This window comes from Leptonotus elevatus, chromosome 1 (assembly GCF_054856555.1).
Source record: "Leptonotus elevatus isolate MCC_2025b chromosome 1, RoL_Lele_1.0, whole genome shotgun sequence".
NCBI lineage: Eukaryota > Metazoa > Chordata > Actinopteri > Syngnathiformes > Syngnathidae > Leptonotus > Leptonotus elevatus.
The window spans coordinates 30,146,262-30,170,967 of record NC_141239.1 but is presented as its reverse complement, the minus strand read 5'-3'; the positions used below and the strand labels follow the sequence as shown (position 1 = coordinate 30,170,967).

At 41.8% G+C, this 24,706-nt stretch overlaps 1 protein-coding gene across 5 annotated transcripts in view; it reads right to left on the bottom strand.

Annotated features, from left to right (window-relative positions):
• The window catches only part of LOC147181617 (RNA binding protein fox-1 homolog 3-like), a 486,306-nt gene that overhangs the window by 275,960 nt on the left and 185,640 nt on the right, over window positions 1-24,706 (bottom strand). The window contains exon 1 of one of the 5 annotated variants that reach the window (XM_086090593.1): window positions 19,019-19,162. The exons of the other annotated variants lie outside the window; for them this stretch is intronic. The gene's annotated coding sequence lies outside the window, so the exon portion shown is untranslated. Of the gene's footprint in view, window positions 1-19,018; window positions 19,163-24,706 lie in introns of those variants that run through there. 5 annotated transcript variants of the gene reach the window in all.

Below are 24,706 nucleotides of genomic sequence, written 5' to 3'. Positions count from 1 at the left end.
ATCATAATGGAAACTTTCCATTTTTATGGTGAGTCATCCAAATTTGCTGCCAAGCTCTGCCCACAAGCAAAGATGAAAACCCAACATTTTCCTAATTTTAAATCACCTGTCTGTCTATTAAACTAAGTTCAAATTTGGTAGTAATCACAAAAAGCACACCAAAATGGCGAGTATGAGTGTTGGTATCAAAATGGCAGACTTGAAAATGATACTTTTGGGGGGTCTAATTATGATCCCCATCCCTACCAAATTTCACACTGCTACATTAAACTGGAATTGGGGAAAGAATTTTCCAACAATTCATGAGCTATTAAAAGAGTATTTTTGTGTTTTATGTTTATAAGTCATTAAACTCCACCCACAAGCGATTATAAAAAATCTAAATGTATTATTTAACATCATCCATCTGTTTAATATGCGTGGTTCAAATCTGTTATCAATTGGACAAAAAGGAGTTCTGGTTTTAAAGGACTCCTAGAAATGTCCAAAATAATCCAAAGATAGTCTCTACAAACCAACATGGCAGACTCCCTGTGTCCTTTCAGTCACGACTTCTTGAGGATTTTTTGTGTCTACTTGTGATGAACATGTTTACCAAATGCCATGTGGCTAAGTCAAACTGGCTTTGGGGGCTGAATTTTCAAACATTTCATGAGCTGTTAATAGAATTTCGTGTTTTATGGCAAGTCATCCCATTTGGCCACCTTGCTCCACCCACATGGCATGAAAATAATTAATATATTTCACCATTTAGCGTCACTCATCTGTCTAGTATGTGTGGATTAAATTTGGTGGCAATCGGACAAAATCCTGAGCACAAGCCCGGATTTTTACTTTTTTTTTTTTTTATGAAACAAAAATTGCCTCTTCAAAACAAAGTGGCCGACTCCCCGTGTCTTCTCGGCCACGGGCTTCTTGAGAAATTGATGGGCCTCCTCATGACTGGCGCTGCCATTTTGTGCACCGACTCGCCCCAAATTGCGGCGGGTGGGCGGAGCCGGAAGGGACCCGGCGTGTCGGCGGGACGCGACGACATGAATCAGTCGGGCAGAACTTCCATTAGAACAAATGGAGCGCGGCCAGCCGCAATTCATCACTATTTGCATCCAGATGAGCCATAATTCTTCTTAACGGCTTCGGCTAATGACAAGCAGCGCAAATTAATCACTTCGGGAGAGCCGCGTCGACCGGCCACCGCCGCCGACAACAATAACTCACAACGCAACAGCCTGGGCCCAGGATGGAACCCACAAAAATAAAACACACCTTGCACATGGTAAATATAGCATAGCGTCAAACACAACACATGTAGTCATAAAAACAATGGAGCGGTGTGTAATAAAGCTAAATACAACTGAAATGTAGTAGAAGTACTCCCTTATTAGCCTACTCCCAGATTGTTGGCGAGCTTCCCTACTCATTTCCATGTTAATTGTTCACTATTATGTTTCAGCTACATGCTATTTGTGTTAGCATCTGCTTGGAACAATCCATTTGTGAATTTAATTAATTGAAGTACTTGTGTTGTTGTCATGCAGCCAGAAGGTCTTGTGATGTCAAAGCAACATTTCCACTTAAAGTTCCAGAGATTTTAATTTTGGATACTACTACTTCAAATCATTCAGCACATGCAGTATATGTAATATGGCCAGAATTTCCATATGGCCATGGTAACATTTCAAAATGAAGAGATATTTTACATATGCACACTACATGCTTCCACATTTTTAACTGATTCAAACTATTCTTACTTCAAAAAGTATTAACCTCATTCAGGACATCCGGGGTACTCTCTCATTCCAAAAATTGCCCAAATGTCACTATAAAATTCGCACATAGGACATATTTTACACATTCATCTCCTCCTTCCACATTCATGAAAGTCTCACGTTCCACATTCAACAATTCACTTACAGACCTGCGCAGCATTTCAGTCAGCTCTTCAGCTTTGAAAATTGCATTCACTAGTGTTGGTTTTTGCAAACCTTTATTGAGCCATTTTACATCACATTTATAAAATCTAAATGTAAAACAGCACCTAAAAAAATAAATAAAAAACAAACAAACAGAGGATACACAGGTTAATTGAAGTATGTACCTTTAAAAAAAATTAATATGTTTTGGACACATTAAGTGTGAAATTACTCCGCTAATCCTTTCTCATTTGCAAACGGGGGAAAAAAAAGATTAATATGTGAATATATTTATTTTACTTTGAGGATATATCACCCAGTCCTCATCCAAACGTTTTTGGTGCTTGGTCATCACATAAAAGCGAATCTGGGCTGGTAGTCTTCAGATAATATAACCGTAGATGCGACGGATCACTGTGCTCAGATGTGTTTCATGCTATGTTAGCATGCAGACGACACACTCTGCCTCGTCCTCGGGCGACGGTCAGAGCGGCGAAATTTCAGCCGCCTCTGCCCGTGTCAGCTGCTAACTCAGAGGCCAGCTGGCCGAGCACAACCGCGGGCCCCGAGGATGCCTGCGCCGCCTTAACTGAGAGGTGACGGCACCCTTACACGCGCGCTAACACGCCGACGACTGCTGCCGGCATGTCTTCAAGCACTGGACCAAAAAAAAAAGATTCATGACGGCGACGATAAGAAAAGCCGCTGGTGGGAAACTTTCTCACAGTTGACCTCCAAACTTGTTTGACTCTCAGTTTCAATGATGAAGGAAACGAGTACTGACCACATCGTCAAAGATTCATTTCAAAAGACGAAGAATTGTTAAGAGAATATAAAATGTGAAAAGTCGTCCCGATTTCCTATGTGAGCCGAAGTCGTGAACACTGTTAATTGCTTCCAAAGTGTGACAATAAGAATTAACTTTTTCAACTCATTTCCTGTGTTTATTTCTCACTAGCTGTGGAAGGAAAACAAAAGGCCACTGAGTGCAAAGAGCCGCTCACCGGGCGTGGGTGGAAGGATGTAAAGCAGTGGGGTAGCATCGGCTGGTTGTCACGGCAACACACTGCCAGGGCAGCCATGTTGTCCTACTGTCATCTCATCAACACCTCAACTGCATACAGAAACTCCCCCAAAAAAAATTATGTTGGGACTCTTTGCGTGTGCTAATGAAACGACGGTCTCATCAGCATGTTAGCCACATCAGCGTAATCACAAGCCGCTGTCAGACTCAATCAGTCGATCAATACGATGTTTGCGTTGAAATCTTCATCAGCGATGAGCTGTAAGGCTTCTTGACAGCGACCGAGTGCTTTGCGAGAATGTTGATGCACAATCAACGCTGGTTTTCGCCTACCGGACGGACGGCTTATGAATTGGCAGCAGGTTAGCGAGCGCTACAATGAGGTAATACAAATGTGATGATAAGAATTAAAGGCGCAGGAGTTGGGGCAGAAGCCTAAAATGGCTGTTTCAAACCAAAATGGCAGACTTTCTGCGTGTTTTCAGGCACAGCTTCTTGATACTTTTTTGTGGGTCTACTCATGATAGACATCTCTACCAAATTTCAAGCTGCTAAGTGATGCTGGCTTTGAGGGCTGAATTAGATCATGTGGGAAAAAATATGGGTGTGCTTGAACCATAAAATGGCTATTTTAAACCAAAATTGCTGACTTTGTGTCTTCTGACTTTTTTGTTGGTCTGTTCATGATAAACATGCCCACCCAATGTCATGCTATGAAGAAAAACTGGCTTTAAACTTAATAAAAACTCAAATGTGAGCTATGACTAAACTGGCTGCTTCAAGCCAAAATGGAAGATTTGTGTGTTTTTGTGTATGACTTCTTGAGAGTTCTTTGTGGATATAGCCTAACTCATGATAGATATGTCTACCAAATTTCATGTTAGCAAATCTGGGCTGTTTGGACCATAAAACAGCTGATTCAAATCAGAATAAGAGACTTCTTGTGTTTTTTCATGTATGGCTCATTGAGACTTTTTGGGGAGTCGACTCATGGTAGACATGCCTACTAATTTTCATGTTGCCAAGTGAAACAGGCTTCAGGGGCAGATTTTTTATTTATTTATTTTTAATCCAGGGTGTGCCAGATTCTAGAGCCCAAAACAGAAAAGCGTTCTGATGACAATTAGCATGTGTCAAACAGCATCGCCGCACGCTAATAAAAGGAGGACAAATAATCCGTGGCCGTTCAGAAAAAGAAAAAAAAAATGAAAAGGATTTAGCATCTCGAGGGGGGCATGTCTGGAAAATGAGGACAACATCTGCCAGACGCAAAGTGCATCAAAGCAGACGAGCGGCCTGGAAGTCGCCGGGCGCCATGTGAAAAAGGCAATGTGTCTGCTGCGCAACAACATAGACGGCGGATTTCACGCTGTTGTCACGAGGCAAACCTTTTGTTTACAAATGATGCCAACTGGCGAATCGCAATACATCAAAATCAATCATTGACTGAACACAATACAATGTACTTCAATACAAAAATTGACTCAAAAAGACAAAAGATAGATGATGTTGCCTGTTTCACATGGAGATCTTACAAAGATCAGATACATAGAAATTGTATTTTATGGCTTGCATCTTTCACACAGAAACTCACTGTTGACCCTCGACAGAGAGATCTGCAAAATTGGATGGATCAGACATTACGTCTTTCACACAAAAGAGAACTGTCACCTCTTTCACACAGATCTTGCAAAAACTGAGGCATCTAAACGGCATTTCTTTGTCTGCGTCTTTCACACGAAACCCATCCAAGCAAAACAATTATGTCATCTCTTTCATGCAGATATCCAGCAATATTGGCACATCAGACACATAGAGCCCACAGTAATTCAATTGAGTCTTTCACACAGAACCCAGCAAAGAGGGGAAAATGTTGCTGTATATCTGCGTGACACAAACGGAAGAACTGTCACACTTTGTTGAGTTCTGTGCGAGAGATAGACTTTTAAATACTGTCTGAACATGTCTGATGAATCCAATTTTGCAGGGTATTTGAAAAAGTTGGCAAAAACGTTTCCCTCTTTTCAGACATGGGTCTTGCAAAATCGGACTCTACTTGCATTACAGCCTGCATCTAGAAGTCTGTCTCTCACACAGAACTCAGCAAAGTGTGACAGTTCTTCTGTTTGTCACACATATATACAGCAAAATTGGCACATCTGACACATAGAGCCCACAGCTATTGGTTTGAGTCTTTCACACAAAACCCAGAAAAGTTTCAAATACCCTGCAAAATTGGATTCATCAGACATGTTCAGCCAGCATTTAAAAGTCTGTCTCTCACACACAACTCAGCAAAGTGTGACAGTTATTTTGTTTGTGTCACGCAGATATACAGCAAAATTGACATAAAGAGCCCACAGCTATTGGTTTGTGAGGGGAACCCAGCAAAGAGGGGAACAATTGTGAACTCTTTCAGACAGAGATCTTGTAAAACCAGAATCATCAGACATGTACAATTGGCATTTTGAAGTCTGTCTTTCACACAGAATCCAACAAAGTGTGACTGCTTGTTTCATACAGGAATCCAGCAAAATTGACGCATCCGATGTAGAGCCAGCAAAAACTAACACATCAACTCCAGGAGTTGTCGTTTATACCTTTCACACAGAATCCAAACAGGCAATAAAACCCTGTCGCCAAGCAAGTAGGACACAATCCTCTTCCAAGCCTACATGTTGAAAAGTGTACTTGACGAATATATAACTTTAAAGTTAGAAGGCCGTTGTCATTAGTGTCAAGTATGCTGCCCCCGAGAGGTTTGGTGGGGACGCGGCAGCGGAAGCTCCATCTGGAAGCCGCGTCCGAAAAGCGTCTCCGTCAGCCAAAAGGCATCAGTGACGCTCACCTGGAATGTCGGCGAGAACAATTAAGAGGAGAGGTCACACGTGAAGTGACATACGGTATGTGCCGCCGAGCGACAATGACTCCGCCAGGCCGCGACGCTAAAGTCATTCAGTCAATAGCAGCTGGCAGAGATGCACGCAACTCAGTTACGAGCACCAATGACAAGCGGCCGAGGCACACGTGAGACACACATATGGACAGGCACACTGACAGACATGAAGACATAATGATGCACACATGGATATGGACACACTTATGCACACAATCATGCATGCACACACTCACGCATGCAAAAAGATACCCTCACACTGATGATTGCACGCTGACACTCAAACGGACACGTGGGATATATTTTTAAGTTAAAGTAAAAAAATTTAAAAAATTAGTTTGAAGTTAAAGTACTAATAATGAAGCGCTAAAAATATTATGGAGTTCTGTTTTGTCTGTGTTGACAATTTGCGCAGTTTTTTTAGGGGTATGCTGAAATGGATTAATGGCATTTCCATTCATTTCAATGGGGAATGATGATTTGGAAAATGTGCTTCTCCTCTTCAAACAAACAGATGTACAAACATGATGAAAAAACTATCAATCTAAACTAAAGCAGAGGTGGGAAAGCAGAGCAATAACATTAGATGATAAAACACACCAAAAATGTGAATGAATTAATGAGGGAGAAAAAAAACATCTATTTGTTTTAACCAAAATGCCGACAATAAGATCCTTCCTCAACTAAACTTAACCTTCCTGTTACACTTGCACACATTTCGCGGTAATCCCATAAATTCCTGCCAATTCCCGTTAATTCCTGCTGGCAGGTTCCCATGGAAACTTGCCAATATTTCCAGAAAACACAACAACCTGCTAATTCATCCCACGGCTTCAACACAAAACATCTTGCCGGAGCGTTCCACCAAAACACAGACAAAAAGGGTGACAGAAAAGCTTTTAAAGAGATGAAAATGTAGAAAGTTCATCAAAGGGACCGCTAATCCAACTGCTAATCCCACTTTTAAAGAACCAAACAGAGCTGCTCAACGCCAGAGACTGGAAGGAACCATTATCATGAGCAGGGGTGCTACAGCATACCAAAAGTGATTGGTGCATTTGGTAAGAATGATACCAGTGTGATGATGTCAGCACTTTGTATTGTATAATATAGTAGCCTAAATAATCAAATGCAGAGTACACTTGTCATTCAAAGGCCTGTTCTCCAATCGGCCATTCAAGCACAAACTTACATATGAATGGACTGTCAATGCCACTTAATCGCCATTGGAAGAAGTGAAGCCACTGGCAGCCATTTTATGTTGCCACTCACTAGGGCCACCTATCTTGAATACTAACCTCTGTGAGTTACAATTCACAATAGTGAGATTTGAGATAATGTACTCTGACTGGTCAATGCAAACAGTGAAGTTTGCTCTTTGCGAGGCTTTCATTACATCATGCAGGGATGCTAGTGTAAAACACACTAATAACAGTGGCAACGCAACATGGCTGCCAAGTTCAGCGGGTACAGGAATTTGAACGTGGACAAAAGTTTTGGGACACCTACGGGGAGTGAGAAATGAAGAAACTGCTGGGATTGGACAAACGTATTAGGACACATACAAGAAGTGAAATTGTGGTGTTTGGACAAAAGGTTATAATAGACAAGGTTACTATGGTTGCAGTACTTTGATACTGATACCATCCTAAAAAGCCAATACATATCAATAAATGTGGTCCATAGGAAGCATATTCAATTCAGTGATTTTGGTGAATGAAGCAAACATTTATTGTTGTTGTTATAGATTTACATCTCTAAAGAATATTCTCCTATCCTGGTGTGGTGATGGTTATTTTGATGAATACATCCCTGGTAGCCTCATTGATCTTTTTTCCATTAACAGAGGAGCCACCCATATAAGTTGAAGGAGCGCAATGACTTAATAGAATCCAACAGAGAGCAAAAGTTCTCCTTTTTTGATGAACCTTCTATGAAGTATGCAAAAATACATTCACTGGTTCAGGAAAATGCATAGATATTGTTTTTCATTCTTTTTATATTATTAATATTTTATGTATTGTTTTATTTGAAGTCATTGTTGGACAATGGCTAAATTTGCACATCAGTATTACATTGTTTTGCTCTGATGGAAAAATATCCAAAGTTACTCAGTACCCGAGTATTTTTTTCACTGAACACTTATTTATCCATACTGAAATCATTATTGGAAGGGCTACTTTATACTTTTACTTAAATCCAATTATTCCGGGTACTCTTACTTGAGTACAATTTGTGGCGAATATACCCACAAAAGCATTTGTACACAGACAGGAAGTGAAATGTGGAAAAGAACTGGGATGCATAAAGGCTTGACGAAACAGATCCAAATCAGTGAAATTGCATACATGTTGGAACTTTTGAGACAGATTAGTTTGTGTGTTATGAAACATGTGTGACTATGTGGGGACAATTATCTATAGATGTGCTAGGGTTTGTGCATATGTACAGCCTGGATATATCGCTGGTATTGGACCAAAACCTTAGAAGTCACAATTTGGTAAATTAGATAAGATTTTTTTTTTAATCTATACTATTGATCAATCTACACATGTTGGCGTTACTTTTTTTTCCTTTTCTTTTTTACAAACTATTGACCAATAAAAAGTGTTAAAAATGGCTTGCTATTTGCATTTTTTGAACATTTTATTCATATTTTCCATTTTAATTACTAACAGCAATTTGCCTGAAATGAGCAAGTATCAAAAATATAAAAGTTTTGCCACACAGTGACGCAAAGATTGATTGTAATATTTTGTTACAACTTATACAAACATCAGCCCCCGAAAAACCAAACCAAACAAAACAAAAAGGCTGCATAGTAATACAAATTAGTTGGCTATCAACAAAGGTCACACATTAACGAATAACTTCCCCACATAGTTAATACATGGTTTCCAGGTCTTATGGTATTTGTTTTGAAAACCTCATACAATATCTTATATTATCTATCTGTAAGCACATCATGACTTCTTTTCACCCACTGGATAAAGGAGGGAGGTTACTATTATTTATTTTAATTTTTGTTGATAAAATATTAGGTTTCTAACAAATTACTCAATGGGTTTTAACACTTGTTAAAAAAGGACATCAATGCTGTAAATAAAATCTTAAGATCTCTCAAATTTGAATCAAATCAGGATGACACACTGTGGCAGCCCCTGACAGGACAAGCCGAAAGAGAAAGGATATTAAAGGTTGTGAACGGTAAAAAAAATATATTTTCATTTCTGTGCTTCACTTAGAAATGGCACAAGTGGAGTTAGCCCTCTGAGGCTCAAATTAAACTTTAGTAACAGGAAAATCTGATGATTGGGGAAAATAATCATATGGGGTAGTAGTATACAATTCTGATTATAATTTTTTTGTGAAACCTTCACATATTTACAACATTGTGGTAAAAACGCTGAAGACTGAATATGGTATGAACACGAACTATATTTGCATAGCAGGTTTCAAAAACAATGTTACAAAATGCTGTACAGTGGCAGAATAACAACAAAAACCACTTGGTGAGTAAAAAAATTGAAAACAATAAACTGCAATAGTATGAACAAAATTACAATAATAACAATAACAACTTTTGATCCCCTTGCATCAAACTATAGTACTAGTAATGCTACACCGACATCTCAAATCCTAATTGAGAAGGCCATGTCTGAAGGTCACTTCTTCATGTGGTCGTCCAAGAAAAAAATGTTGTCCTGTGTAAAGCACAAAACTACTTTGCATTTGCATGTAGCCAATCTCGCACAGTCTGCATCGTCCATGTTTATCAGCATGAATGGGAAAATGATCGTATCAGTCTAGTCCAGGGGTGGGCACACTCGGTCCTCGAGGGCCGGAGCCCCGCAGGTTTTCGAGGTTTCCCTTCTCCAGCACAGCTGATATATGATCAGCTCTGCATAAGCCTGATAACCACCGTGTTGATTGGAATCAGCTGTGTTGGAGTAGGGAAACATCCAAAACCTGCAGGACTTTGGCCCTCGAGGACCAAGTTTGCCCAATACTGGTCTAGTCTGATGTCTGACGTCTAGTCTGGTTATGATCATTATTACTATTACTATTATTACTTTTGATCAAATCTGCCTCTGATAGTGTGTAACTTCACTCCAAATGATTTCATTTTTCATAGGATATGCCATCAATGACACCTCAAACACCAGTGATAGGAAAATAATCCTAGTATCAATTGTAAAACCTAGAGGAGATAAAACCTACAAATTGGCATATACTCTATCTTTATATACTCCTGAGTCATCTTATGCAGAAATGGTTTCAAAATAAAGGAGATTGGTAGTGATACTTCCCTGAATTTCAGTGAAGCCAAGAAGGCAGACATTTTGAAAGTGAGAGAGCTTGCCATCTAGTGAGCTACTGGGTTTGTCGCTAATGCACAACGAAGGTCTGCAGTGGTTCTTTTGAGTAAAAAAAAGCCCCCAAAAATATGAATGTGGCTTAACTAGGGGATAAGTAATTAGTTGTTTCAAATATGCAACGCCTGCCTAGCTCTCGGTGGATCAACTAATCCAACCTTGCTTGATTGTCGAGAGGTGTGTCCCAATACTTTTGGTGAGAAAAGTCTACCAGGCAAGCGTGCCGCTTCCTCCACTCGAGCGGCGGAGGACGTGGCGTCCTTCAGGAGGATTTGCTTCCATCAAGTGAAGAATGACGCCGGCAACTTTTGACATTCCGTTTTCAGCTGAGCGCAGCCGAGGTCACCGGCAGAACATCATTCTTTTTTTTTTCTCCTCCCTCCCTCTGTTGGAAAAAATATTTTCAAAGCGCACCAATATTCTCCCAACCTTCTGCGACCTGCAGGTCGTGGCCTTCACGAGTGCAATCAAAATATTTTGCACTTGCACATGTTCTTGACATTTAAAAGCCAAGATGAAAATGGCTCCAAATTAGAGGACGAGGAGGACAAAGAGGACGAGACCTCCCTCTCGTTCTCTAGTTAGCACCCGCGTTCCGCGTTTGTCTCCCAGGAATTACGGGAAAATTGACCTGAGCGGCGTTGAGTGACCTCCTCGCCTTACGCTTGGAAATGTGAACATGGGAGATGTGATGAAGAGAACAACACAGTGTGCAACTCAAAGCATCAAGTTGGGAGAAAATATCAAAGACAGGTGAGGGGCAGTGGTGGAAAATGCGTGTTTGCGGGGACGGGTCAAACCACCCCAAAAAAATTAAGTATATAAAATGGTCAAAATAGCCCAAAATTTGAACATTTCGATTTCAAAGCAAAGTCCTTATGTGTGTCTTTGATGGTATTGCCAATTTTAAAACCACAAATTAAAAGGTTTTAAATCCTCTCTATGTCTTAAAACTGAAATTCTAAAATCCAAAACAAGATTTAAGGCCTTTATTTGAAACCCTAATACCAAATGTCAAACCTAAATTTTAGAACCCTAATCCAAAACCCTAACTATGGGTTAAATCACTAATTATAACCCTAACTCAAAGTCGTTACCCTGGCTGTAAAATCTCATTTGAATCTCTGAAATCATCTAAAAACATAACTTAAAACCTTAGCACCAACTTAATTTCCTAATTCGAAACCCTAACCCTAGCTAAATAACTTATTTGAAAACCCTAACCATGTCTTTAGAAACTCAATTTGAAACCCAACCCTGGCTTTAAAGTGTAATTTGCCAACCTAATTTGAAATTGGAAAACTGGCTTGAAGCTGTCATTTGAAACCTTACCACTAAATTTGAAATCCTATTTTTTTTAATCCAAATTTAGGCTTGAAATGCTCATTTGAAATCACAATTTAAAAAACTTTATTTGAAACTCTAACTTCATTTGAAACCCTAAACCAGGATTGAACACCTCCTTTAAACCCTATCTTGAAACCTTACTCCGCCTGTTGTTCTCTCGACCACTGTGCACGCTGCCCGTGCTGATGCGACCACTCTTGGTGTGTGTCAGCACTGAGTCAGAAGAAGTCCGAGTGGCCATTACTGCCACCACCGCCACCCACCAGCGGGCTGGGCGCTCCCTCGCCTGTCAATCAAGGCCAGCGACCTTTGCTCCGCTGTTGAAAGCGGCGCTCCCCAACAGGTGACCTCCAGTTTAAATATAGCATGCGCTGACAGCACGGCCGCCGCTCGGCAGGGCGCGGAACACCTGACGCACCCGGCGGGGTGGCGCAGTCTAAGTTGCCAGTCAGAAAATGTGTGCCCCCAACCGATCATGAGTCAGCATACGCCCGGTTTAATCGGTTATTGGACTTATTAGTTTGGTGCTTTCTGCTGAGTCATCAAACTTTGTCGCAACGCTCCGGCCACACGATAAGAAAACTCTGTTAAGGATTTGTCTTGTAGTTGAATGCAGGCAGGCTCCTTCGAGTGTAGGGTTGAGACCACTTCCGTTCCTCGAGGTCCCGAGTGTTTTCGCTTACCAACACACCTGATACTAAAGATCAGGATCGTTATCAGGCATGCTGATGAGCTGATTATATGAATCAGGTGTGCTAGTGGGCAGAAACATCTAAAGCTACTCCAACTATAGACTCTAGTGATTTTAGGAATTACATTGATTGGCATGTACATTCTTGTGAAGACCGTACTTGGCAAGTTCAAGCTTAACTCATTTGCTTCCAAAAACATAGAAAAAAAACTATTTTAAATGTTGCCATGATCTCAAAAACGTATTTATATGTTGTTGTTTTTTTTATTATTGTTTTTTTATGCTAGAGCATACAGAAGACCTGAAGAGGTAGCTTAAAGCAATGGTAGTTATAAGAGATCAACCCGGGCCATGTTGCAAAAAGGCTCTTTTCTCCAATGTTTTGAACAGGTTTGTGAATAATGATGAAACTTAGCAGCAATATATAGAAATATACTTTTCTTGACGAAAGAAGAGAATCTAATCTTTCTTTTCGTAGGTTCTTTTTTTCTTTTTTAAATAGAACACGAAATCCAGTAAAACAGCAACAAGGGGTTGCTTCTGTGAAAATGGCTGCGAGTGAATGAGTTCAGTACAACGTATAATATTTTTTTGTAGTAGTTGTAATGTACAATTAACATTGTACACAACTGTTACAGCTGGCTTACAAATATGTTAAATTTGCTTTTCTTGATTCAAAGTGCTTCACTTTGTCCCCATTTATTTTTATTTTTTTTAATAAATTACCCCCAAAAAATAAAACTTAAGTTGTCATTGAAAAAAATGACATGTAATCCATTTTGGAATAAGCCTGATAGCCATCAAAATGAGGAGAAAGTCGAGCGCTGTGAATATATTTCTCATTAGTACGTGCACGAGCACGCTGCTGATGCCAGCGCGTCTGCATGCCGACCTTTGAATGGGGGCTTTTAACTGGCAGGCAGAAGCTGTGCGCCAAACACACACACACGCACGACGCACACACGCAAACAGCGCCACCCCCTCATTGTGTGCGATGGCAGCATGCGAAATTGCTTCTCTTTCAAATTTCCCGGCGGTGAGGCGGGTCGCGGCCAAACGTAGCGAACGTTACGGCTCGTAATGATCGCTTATTGTTGCGCTTTCATCGCGCCGCTTTGACTCCAACAACTTCTCTTCTCTTCTTCAAATCATGTTCCTCTCTTCCTCACTTTCTCTCTTCTTCCTCGACATCGACTAACCTTCTAAAAAAATGCATCAGCTCCTTGTGCGCATTAGAAAGGGTGAAATTTAATTTGTAGCTTGTTTCAAACCCTAACACTGCCACTTGGAATCTTTAACCCTGGCTACATTGCTACTTTAAAACCCTAACCATATCTTGAAGCCCTAATCTGAATTACTATCACTGGCTTGAAAGCCTCACCCTTGTTTTAACTCTAACCCAGGATGGAAACCCTACTTCAAAATCCTAATTTAGGTTTCAAACCTAAACCTGTCTTGTAATCTAAATCTAACATGAGGCTCGAAAACCCATATACGAAACTAATTTGGGACCCTAACCCTATTTTGAAATAATAAGCATCGCTTGAGTAACTTGAAACCCTCATCCAGGCTTGAAGCCCAACTGTGAAACCATAAACCAGTCTTGGAAACCTGATATGAGACCCTAATCTAGACTTCAAACCCAATTTAGAAACCACAAACCGGCCTTGAAATCCTCATTTGAATCACCAACGATTGGGTTTACTTAGAATAATTTGAAACCTTAAATCTTGCTCAAGACCTTAATTTTAAATTCTAGCCTTTGACTGGCATCAAAATTCGGGCATGGAACCTTACATTGAAGCCCTAATCCCCACAAGAAAAAAAAAATAATGAAAAATGTAAATCCATAGTCCACACATCAAAAGCAATATTGAAACACTAATCCTTGTTTGAAACCCTACTCCTTTGTCTGAAGTTAGGTTCTCAAAACCAGGGTTACAGTTTTGAAGAAGGTAAAGTAGGGTTTCAAGATAGGGATTCAAATTGGAGTTATAGTCTTGAATGGTTTCAAAGTTGAGTTTCAAAGTAAGGTTAGGGATTCAAAGTAACAAGGATTACTGCTTCAAGAGAGGTTGCTAGAGTAGGTTTTCAAGATAGGGTTAGGGTTTAAAAGTAGGGATTCCGCCAGGGTTAGATTTTCAAACAAAGGTTGACAGTTCGAAGTTGGATTTCAAGCATAAGTCAATGTACCCACTGTGCTTTATTGACACACTGTTTACTTTATTTAATGAGTGTACTTTAATTACTGTGTATTGAAGTTGTCGAAGCTGTCCAGGCAACAACGAGGAAATGTGGTCTAAAAATAGCTAAACGCCATATTTTTTTTCTCTCTCTGTGCTCGCCCCAGAAAGATGCTCTTACTTCTTCTTTTTTCTTCTTCTTCTTGAAGTGCATTAAAGGCATCAAACGCACACACCGTTCATAACAGCCCAGCTAATTAGCACGCAGCATCTCTCTCACCAAAGGCGTTTTATTTTTCCTCCGGCCTAGAACTACTCACATTGGCGGGTAATCGCTAATTGTCGGCTAATTTGCAAACGCTCGTCGTTGATGCCAGGACACTTCAAAGGGAAAGTAAGCCAATGAAAACTACAGTGGGCTAACTCCATTTTTGTCATTTTATGTATAGAGAAAAAGACTGAATATGTCTTTAAAAAGTTGAGGTCCTATTTTCTATTTTCGCTCCGTTACGGCTCTCAGCAGTTTTTCTTTATTCATCAATACAACACCGGGCTAACGTCCCAGACATTGATCAAAGACTTAGAAAATTAATGTTATTTATCTTCTTTCATGTAAATGTTGACACAGTTAACAGAAGTTTGTACTTAGACCACTATTACAAAAAAAAATAAAAATTCTAATCCTGATTTGTTTCTTTTTCTGTCAGACAACCGACATGGTAGTGACCAGGATCTAACATATGAAACAAAAGATGATGACAGAACCTCACTTGTGGATAAAAGCACAAGCAATAAGATCCCATCTTAACACTTTCTGTAAAAATATCCAGAAGTAATCATTGAATCAAATTTCCTCACCGGCATAAAGTTCGAAATCACTCACTTGCAAAATGGCAAAAATTGAGTTAGCCCAATTTTGCTCAAGTGGTGTTATTAGACCTTGTCATCGTTAGCGTCTAGCTGCAAAGAAATATCCCAGAAAATGCATCTGAAATACAAAATAAAGCAAAAATGCATCTTTTGATGATGCATATCAGATGTGTAGCAGGTACAGGACGTGAAGAGACGGCGAGCCTCACCTTTTAACAGGCTCTTTTTTTTTTTACTATCATACAAGTGCAACAACAAGTCATAGATGTACCTTATACGGGGAGTGGAACAAAGGTGAGTTGACTTCACTTGTCTTGCTTTTTTGCATTCTTAACATGCCAACATCATTCTGAAATAAAATGATGCAAAAATATGTCTCAAAGATTCGTGATGGGGAGTAGTGAGTGCGGCAAGTGGAGACAATAACTTTGAGGCCAGAGTCATGCTTTTCAGCATCCTTTGCAAAAGTAAAAAGAAGTTAACTGCTATAGAAAAAAAATAAAAATACAATAAACCAAACCCACATGCCTTGATGATGTGTGACATATATATTATGCAGACAGGAAGTGGGCGAGAAGGTGAGATTACGTCATTCTTCTTGCTTTTTAGTATCCTAACTATTATAAAGAAATCACGATAAAACTAAAATAAATTTGACACATCTTTAGTTGACGCGTGACAAAGATGTAGCATGTACAGGAAGTCGAAATAAATCAACTTCATTCAATGCATTTTGTAAAAAAAAAAAAATGCTTTTAGACATGCGTAAAAAGTACAATAAAACTAAAACAAAAGAAAACATGCACCTTTTGATAAAACAACACGGATATGTACTCTGCACAGGAAGTACAGACTATACACACCAAACCACTTGCTAATTGCTAAACTCACACAGCTCTGTTTGCCCTCTGCCAATAATGCGTGTGCATGTCTGTGTGCGCTTGCGCAAATGTTTTGTCACACTTCCTGACGGGCGAGGATTCATGTTTTGGCAACCGGGGGGCACAGAGAGCAAGAGAGGTTGTGGTCAGGTGACATATCAGCATCTTGCTGTGCCCACACACACGCAGACACACACACACACTCGTCGTGGGCAGGAGAATCGTCCTCTGACGGGATTGCTGTGTGGGTCTGCGATGACAACTGTGTGACCACACACACGGACTGCTGCCATTTAAACTATGCACAACCACACATATATGTTAAAAAAAAAAAGACCCACATTCTAAAAGGTCAGCTAGTTTAGAAGGGGCGGTTCTGTCCCATGCAAACGAAGCACTGCTCACCTGCTGATTGGCTGGGACATTCAGTCACTGAGGTGTCTGATAGACCATTTTGAGGGATCCGTCTGTTGTTAAAATTGCTATTTTAATGAAAGACATGAAATAAAATACTGTATATAAAGTCCACATCAGTAAAAAAATTAACAAAACTAAAATAAAAAAAGAAGATAAAAAAAACATTTTGGAAAAACGTATGCTATTTCTGTATGTAAAAATATTTTTAGGAACATCATGACAATATGGAAAACTGATATTTTTAAATGATTTTTTTTCATACCATTTAACACTAACAAAACTGTTAGCTCATCTTTGCATCCAACAACATTGCAGCTCTGCTTAGCCTTTGGCATTGACATTCAAGTGCCTTGGCTTAGATACGGGCCATTGCTCAGCCGATTTTTGGTTCATACAGTTAACGAGCAAAACGTAAGATATGGGTGCGCTTCAGAGTCCCATCGTTAGATGGGGCCACCACTAGTTCCCTTGGAGTGGAAGGACAATATCAGACAGTTGGTGACGCTAGTGCACCATTATGATGGTTTGCCTAACACCAATAAATAAAAAAAAACAGAATACATTCGGTAGAGTTGTGTTTGTGTGAACAAATCAATTACATTTCCTTTCATTCCAATGGTGAATGATGATTTGAGATATTAAGTATTTTGAGATAAGAGTGTGATCACATAAAACATTAAACTTGTATCTCAAGGCACCACTGTATTGTGCATAGTCCGAAACGGAAAATAGCAGTTGTTGGCCCAATTAGCTGTGTGATGAAAATGAGGGCGGAATTATGTAAATTGCCAACTGTGACATCACAGCAGGGCCTCATTGGGAATATCTCATTCACACACACACACATCACACCATGTAATCCGATTAGCATGAATCCGAACAGCAAAACCAAATGCAAATGCTCCATATAAGCACCTCAATCGGAATAAAAAAGGCTGAATCTGAATTTGGATTGACAAGGGTTGGTTATCCTTTTTGCCAATTCAAACGAGCGTCATGTAAACAGTTTCATCGGAATGGCGAGGCTGCGCATGATGCTCTGTCTTGATGTATATGCATCATGACGTCGTTTCCGCCCATTACAATGGTGGCGTCTTGACAAAAGCTCATCTGTTTTTAAGTACTTGGAAATTGTTTTGTTCAGATGTTGCTTCAATAAAAGTGTTAAATCTATCACAACTATTCTGTCCTAAATGATAAATTAACTTATCTTGATAAATCCCGTGATCGATGAGGATCGGAATGCATCACGTCACATGTAAACAGGTGACCTTAGATCTTCTATCAGAATGACAAAAAAGTCTCCATGTAAAGATGACTATTGTTATACATACCATATTCCCACACCCAAAACTCACAAGTCACTCTTCCACCAAATGTGAGATTCCTCTCCTATATATGGACAGGAAGTGATGACACAAAAAGAAAAAGCCAAGCGCCCACAATTTCATTCATATTTTCTCGCCCAAAAAGGGAAAATCCGTGCATTAAAAGTCACTTTTCCACCAAATTATCGCAAACACAAGCATGGGATTCATCTTCCTCAGGGACAGGAAGTGATGTCATGATGAGGTGAGCGCATGTGCAAAAAGTGGAGGATGGTGGATGAGAGCGACATGATGTAACATCACAGCAGGGTTGAAACGTGAACGCCGTGCTTTAAGACAACTTCATCCATATGTGTATACCCAAAATAGGCAAGTATGTCCCTTTAAATCATTTCCAACACTTTTCCAAAAAATGTCTTCTTAACCACAACTTCCTGTTTCCAGATTCATCTTCATCATGGATAGGAAGTGATGTCGTGACAGAATAAAGGCAAGTGGAAGCGTGTGGAAAAAGTGAAAAAGTATGTGAGGGTAGGATTATACAAATACCCCCATTGTGACATCACAGTAGGGCCAACAAATGAACAACCTCTTTATCACAAATTACTGTTTCAAGATCTTTCTCCTTTGGACATGAAGTAAGTAATGCGAGGGCAAGATTATGCTGGCCCCCCAAAAAAACAGTTCATTCACATTCATTATTTTTACAACCAAAATAGACAAATTGCGCATGAAAAAGTAAATTTTCCACTAAATGTCCTTTTCAGCGCAAACAACCCTGCGGGATTCCTCTGCCATGTGGACAGGAAGTGATGTCAGGACGGGGAAATAGCCAAGCAAGTGGGGAAAAAGTGGCGGATGAATGAATGGGAAGTTGGTGCACACACACGCAGCACTTGTCAACGCGACGGCGCTCGGCATGGTCGCGCAACTACTCACACAACGCCCCCTTCATCCTCGCAGCTGCCGGAACAACAACAACAAAAAATTCCCGCGCATCCTCCGCTTGTTATCCTTCCCTTTTTGTCTTCGCCGTGCCGCTCGGCTGGGAAACAGAGAATGTTGCGGCACGATTAGCATGAGAATACTCACAGTGTTGGATGGAGGGTCGCGGAGCCGACGCGGAGACGAGATGCCGCACACCCGATGGGAAGACGGGAGGGGAAAAACGGAAAGTCGACAGAGAGAGAGAGAGAGAGAGAGACAGAGAGAGAGAAAGAGAGGAGGAGACACGGAGGAAGAAGAGGAGGAGGGAGCATCCAAAGCGGCACAAATAAAGAAATGAAGGAATCCTCCAGGAATGTGCGTGTGCGTAACAATGTGTGAGCGTATGTCGGAGGGAGGGTGTTCGGAGAACTACGCACACACAAGCAGGGTTGCACTTACAATCGCTGCTGACAGCTCTGATGCGCAGTCCACCTGCCTCATCATCAGCAACACGCGCACACACTTGATGTCTCTTTCTCAAATACACTCATTCGTGTATCACACACACACATACACACACTTGGTGTGGGCATCAATACATAGATAGGCTATAGTTATCAATAGCTCACGACTTAGACGCACGCACACACAGGACTGCGTTGTTGTGTTAGTTTCACACTGCTGACAGATTCCGACGCTGCAGGGTAGCGATCGCCCTACGAGTAACATGGAGGAGGGTGTGTTCACACGTCCGCGTGTGTGTGCGTGTGTTCACTGACGGATCTCCCGTCCGCCCACACCACCGCACCCCCACCCCATCACACGCACACCCCTTGGTGCGCCCCCTCCCTCCCTGCTTTCACTCCGGTGTAGCGAGAAGGTCTGAATTGAATGAAATAAGAAATCCCACAAGCATTCAAGCAATTACACAAGCTGCTCAAACTCTTCTTTTTTTTCCGCCAGTCTTCCACTCGTCTCGGCTCCCCCTCAGGCAACAACTACCGCAACAACCCCCAGCCCCCCTTGAAGCCTTAACCCCCCTCCTCCCCACCCCACCTCAGCATGCGTTCACTTCACGCCTGCCTACGCCTTCCTTGGGATTCCCGACACAACGTGATCACGGTCCGTCTTGAGGTGACATCAGAAAATGTACTGATTGGGTGCCCTGTCCGCGGAAATTAGGGCCATGTAAAAATGTTGAAATCTCAAATTGTTTTTTTTACCCGCACTCATAGTTAAACCACAAATTGAAAGCAAATGATCTGATGGCCTGCCTTACATACTGACATCTGGATTTTGGCCTGTTTCACTGCCACTTGTCCTCTCGTGCTTGGAGAGGGCGATGTAGTGTTGACCGAGACATAGACTGTTGCTGTATGGATTCCAGGTCGACCAACGGGGTCAGGTCCGCAGACCGGTTTTGGACCCTATTCACGAAACAAATTCATTCTCATCACACCTTGAACTACAAAAACAGCCCAGTTATCTAAAACGGGATAATCAACCCCAAAATGTTGTTCTATGCGTCCCCACCAGTCTAAACACGCATTTGAATAATCCACCAGTTTTCCCCCCTATTTCAGGGGGCAGCCATTTTGCCACTTGCTGTCACCTTCAATGCGTTTACCAGGTGTGAAAGGTAGAACTTCACCCAGTTTATGCCCCTCTTAACAACACAGTCAGACTTTGTAGCCCAAAAAAGTTTATCTCGTCCCTGTATTACATCTGTCTGATGTAACCCTGCAAACTCGGGTGTAAATGGAGGACAAGGCAGAGGTTCCTCCTTCAACTTTACAATGACAAACCACCAAAGTGCCTTTCAGACTTTTTCAGAAAACTGTAAAAATCTTTGTGTGTTTTATCTTCATCTTACCAGTTGCATTTGAGACGTGCCGTTGTGGTACTTTCCATCTCAGAAGCCCTGTGACAGATTTATCAGCTGTTATGATGGAGGCCAAACATACACACTTCTAATCAGGTCAGCACCCTAACCAGCCACCGTAGCTCTTTATCCCCCCTCAGTTAACATATTCTTGTGTGAAGTTCAATACCCGATACGCATTTCTCCAGACATTTTATATTGAAAGTAACGGTCACTATCTCACATGTAAACACGCACACAGACACAGTGAAAGGCATATGTTAAACTAACCAAACTCTTGCTACGAAAGGAGTTGTCTCTTAAGACCCTTTCACGCCAAATTTTGACCACGATGTTTGAAAGGTAAACTGAATGAGAATTTTCCAGTGTCTGAGGTCATATCGTAACAACGAAACCTAATGACACCCTACAGGACTCACGCGGAACAGCGATGACTCATTAGCATTTCTTTCATTAGCTTTGAAAATTTGAACGTAGAACCTGCGTCAAAATTAGCAGAACAATCATATTTTGTTGCTCGGAAGCGTTTGCTCTCATCCGTGCATAACTTCTAAGTGAATTCATGCGTGAAACTTGGGTGTGACTCGAGGACAACGTTGAGGTTCCTCGCTCGACTTTTCAATGTCAAACCATGGAAGTGACTTTCAGACTCAAAAACCAACAAGAAAAACTTTCCGTGTGCTTCATCTTCGTCTCCGAGTCCTCATCTGTGGTGTTTGACAGAACTTTTGAGCTCAGCGGCGGATTTATCGGCCGTCATGACAGCGAGATGGAAGCCAAACACCACCTCTAATCAGGTAGGCCACCCTCCACCCCCCTCCAGCCACCGCCACCCTTTATCTCCCCTCAATTAACATCTACTTCGGCACCCTCTATTATCTTAACCGCACAGAGCACGGGGTCCTCGAAGGGGCGGCGGATCTGCGGACCGCCTGCGCGCAGCCCCCTTCAATCTGCCACCCTAATTAAAGCCCACGCCTGATGTGACAAACATTGCAGCGAGGGAAGGTGTCCGCCGACGTGCGGGGCGGGCGCCCTGAAGGATCGTCTTTGTGCGGGATTATCTGGCGGAAAACAGCCGCCCCAGCGTCACCTGGATGTCGTCTAAATCTTCCTCGCTTGCCAGTTTATCTGTCGACGCGTCCGCTATGACGGCGTCCTCACGGAGGAGGGGCGGGAAAACAACCTCGGCGCAGCGATAAAGTATCTGCGCTTCGATGCTTATTTATAGATCATTCCTGCGTTTAATGCCTCCAGTGCCGGGTTTCATCTGTTTGCTTGCCCCCGCCGGCTTCGTGCTCGCCCCGAGAAGCCGTCAAAGCGGCCATTAAGTCATCTGCACGCCCTCTTTGTCCTTGCTTCCTGTTTGACAACCCCGGCATCCAGTCACATTGCCACATAGCCGGACTCGTAGGTAATCATTTCCATGTCGCAAAGGTTTCAAATAACATGTTCAAGTATTTATCTCCATGGCACAAAGCTTTATTAGCAAACCCTAAGGAGAAATTTGTTGTTTCTGAAACTTTGGAAAGTGGAGTTTCAAAACACAAAGCAGAGAAATATAAGTCTTGAATCTCAAGATAATCTCCAAGAGAGACCAAAGCTACAGAAAGAGGAAACAGAGCGTAATACTTGAAATCTACTTTTTGTCTGCAAGACAGCGATGTAGGGGATGTACTACCTCCTTCACTGACTAGTGTAAGTTACAAACTCAGCTTCTTTTCATTTTCTATGGATAAGTCTGCCCAGGAATTTGTCAGCTGCATCTATTGATTTTGCAGGTTTTTAGCTAGCCATCTTCACTTTTCTCAGAAATCTTCCCAAATGCTTTAATTGGAAGATAATTTTTGCTTCATGAGGTAATATATGACTAATTTCATTACATTTGTTTCTTTCTTCTTTTTTAAGCCTAATTTCTAGTGTGAAGCTGGTTAGCACTGAGCCACAGCCATTTGTATTGATTATATGGTTTCGCTAATTGATTGCAATGTAAAAGCGAGCACTTGGTATGGTGAAGCAGTCATGTTCTATCTGCACCCCCCCCCCCTCCTCCCCTCCTAGAAGCAAACAGGAGATCCGTCAAGGGAGGAGCGCAATTAAGTGCCTAATTTGATTAGGAGATAACGTGAGTGGCACTTAATGGGAAGGACAAGGACTTCACAACGCTGGCAGATTAGTGTGCTGGACGCCTGATTATTAATTAAGACATTCTCTGCTGCGCTCACAGGAAGTCACATGCGCTTTAGCCGCTAAAAATTATAATAATATTCATATACATCAAACATCAGGAGCGAAAAATGTGCATATGGAAGGAGTTGTGGGTGTGAAGTCTGAAAATTGGGTCAGAAGGACCCATAGAATTGTTCAAGAAAAATTTGCCCCTAAAGCTAGTTTCACTTAAGCAACGTGAACTTTGGTCAATCACAAGTAAACCCAGCCAATATGTGAAAGCCTTCCATGTTGGTTTGAAGCGCCATGGCTCAGTGGTAGAGTGGTCATCTCACAACCCAAAAGATGTGGGTTCAATCCCCGCCATTGTGGACCCATTGAAGTGTCTTTGAGCAAGATACTGAATCCCAGTTGGTCCTGATGTTGCACCATCAGTAGGTAAAAGCAATGTCAGTGTGAAGTTCTTTGAGGGCGTTAAAGTGACAGTGTGTATTATTTAGTGCCATCTAGTGGTGAACTAATAGAACACAATGATTTTAAAGCACACAAACTAGGGCACTTCAGAGAGACCACACTTCACAAGCCTACCAACAATTACTACTGCAAGAGGATTTTACATTGATGTATGTATTTGTGTGGGCATACTTTGTTTCTGTTTTGGAAAGCTATTGTGATTGAGTTGTAATGGCGGAAGGATACCTGTGGTGATGAGGCGAATGATGAGATGAGGCTACTGAATGAAGTTTGCTGTGGAGCTATTCCCACAACCTTCGCTGGTGGCAGCCGTTTGTGGACTGTCAGCAGTTATTGAGGTTAAACTTTTGCTCCAACGAAGTAGCTAATGCTAAGCTAGTGGCACCAGACGGAAACTAAGAGTGGCCGATACTTTTTCCACAACGAAGGGAGGACAACGAGTCGCTGTTTTTGTTTTGTTTTGACGTTGGACCAGCGCACATCAGCTAATGACGGTAGACACTTTACAGACTAGGGGATAAGCTAGCAAAAGCTAGCGAGAGCAAAGCAGAGAGGGACAAGCAGCAGGAGCCCGAATCACGGTACTCAGCGACGACTACCTGCAGGCCCCAGCTGTGGTAGGTAAGCAGCAGTCGATCCTTGGGTCCAACGCTAGCTGCAAGCACCACCACAGCTAACCACGTTCGCGAAGTTCTTCTCCTTTGGCCATCTATAGCAGAAAGAAGGCAGCGAAACATGTCAGCCTCCCATATGCGTGGTACGACCTCCAGTATGTAATATAATTAGTAGGGCTGTAAATCTCCCCAATCAAGACGATTCGATACGCATTTCGATACATAGAGTGCGATCCAAACTGTATCCACAGTCCACACAGTGAGTCCCCCCCATCTGGTTTCTTTCCCAAATTTCACCCCATGGGCATGGAGGTGCGAGAGACCATTCCTCCCACCAAGCATCTTTATTTCCATTTGTTTGTGTTTATTAGCCAATGGAGAACCATTCAAATTTTGTTTGCCATCTTTGAATTCTGGCTGGCATTATCATCCCACTCATCCCACCCCCACCCGGCTCGGAGTGGGAATGGTACATAATCTCCCAGCGGCATTCCGGGTGGCGCATCCACAGCTCTTGTGCGCGCGTACCAATGGAAACCTCCCCTCTAGTGAAGGAGTTGTGATCTTTAATAGAGAAAAAAGCAGCCGGCGGCTAATCTGCCAAGAGGTTGGCAGAGAAAAGCCCCGCAAAAGAGAGACGGGACGTCACATGACAACATCCACAGTGCACGCTTGCCAAATTTTGCGGGGAGGTGGCTCTTGGATGGCGGCGGC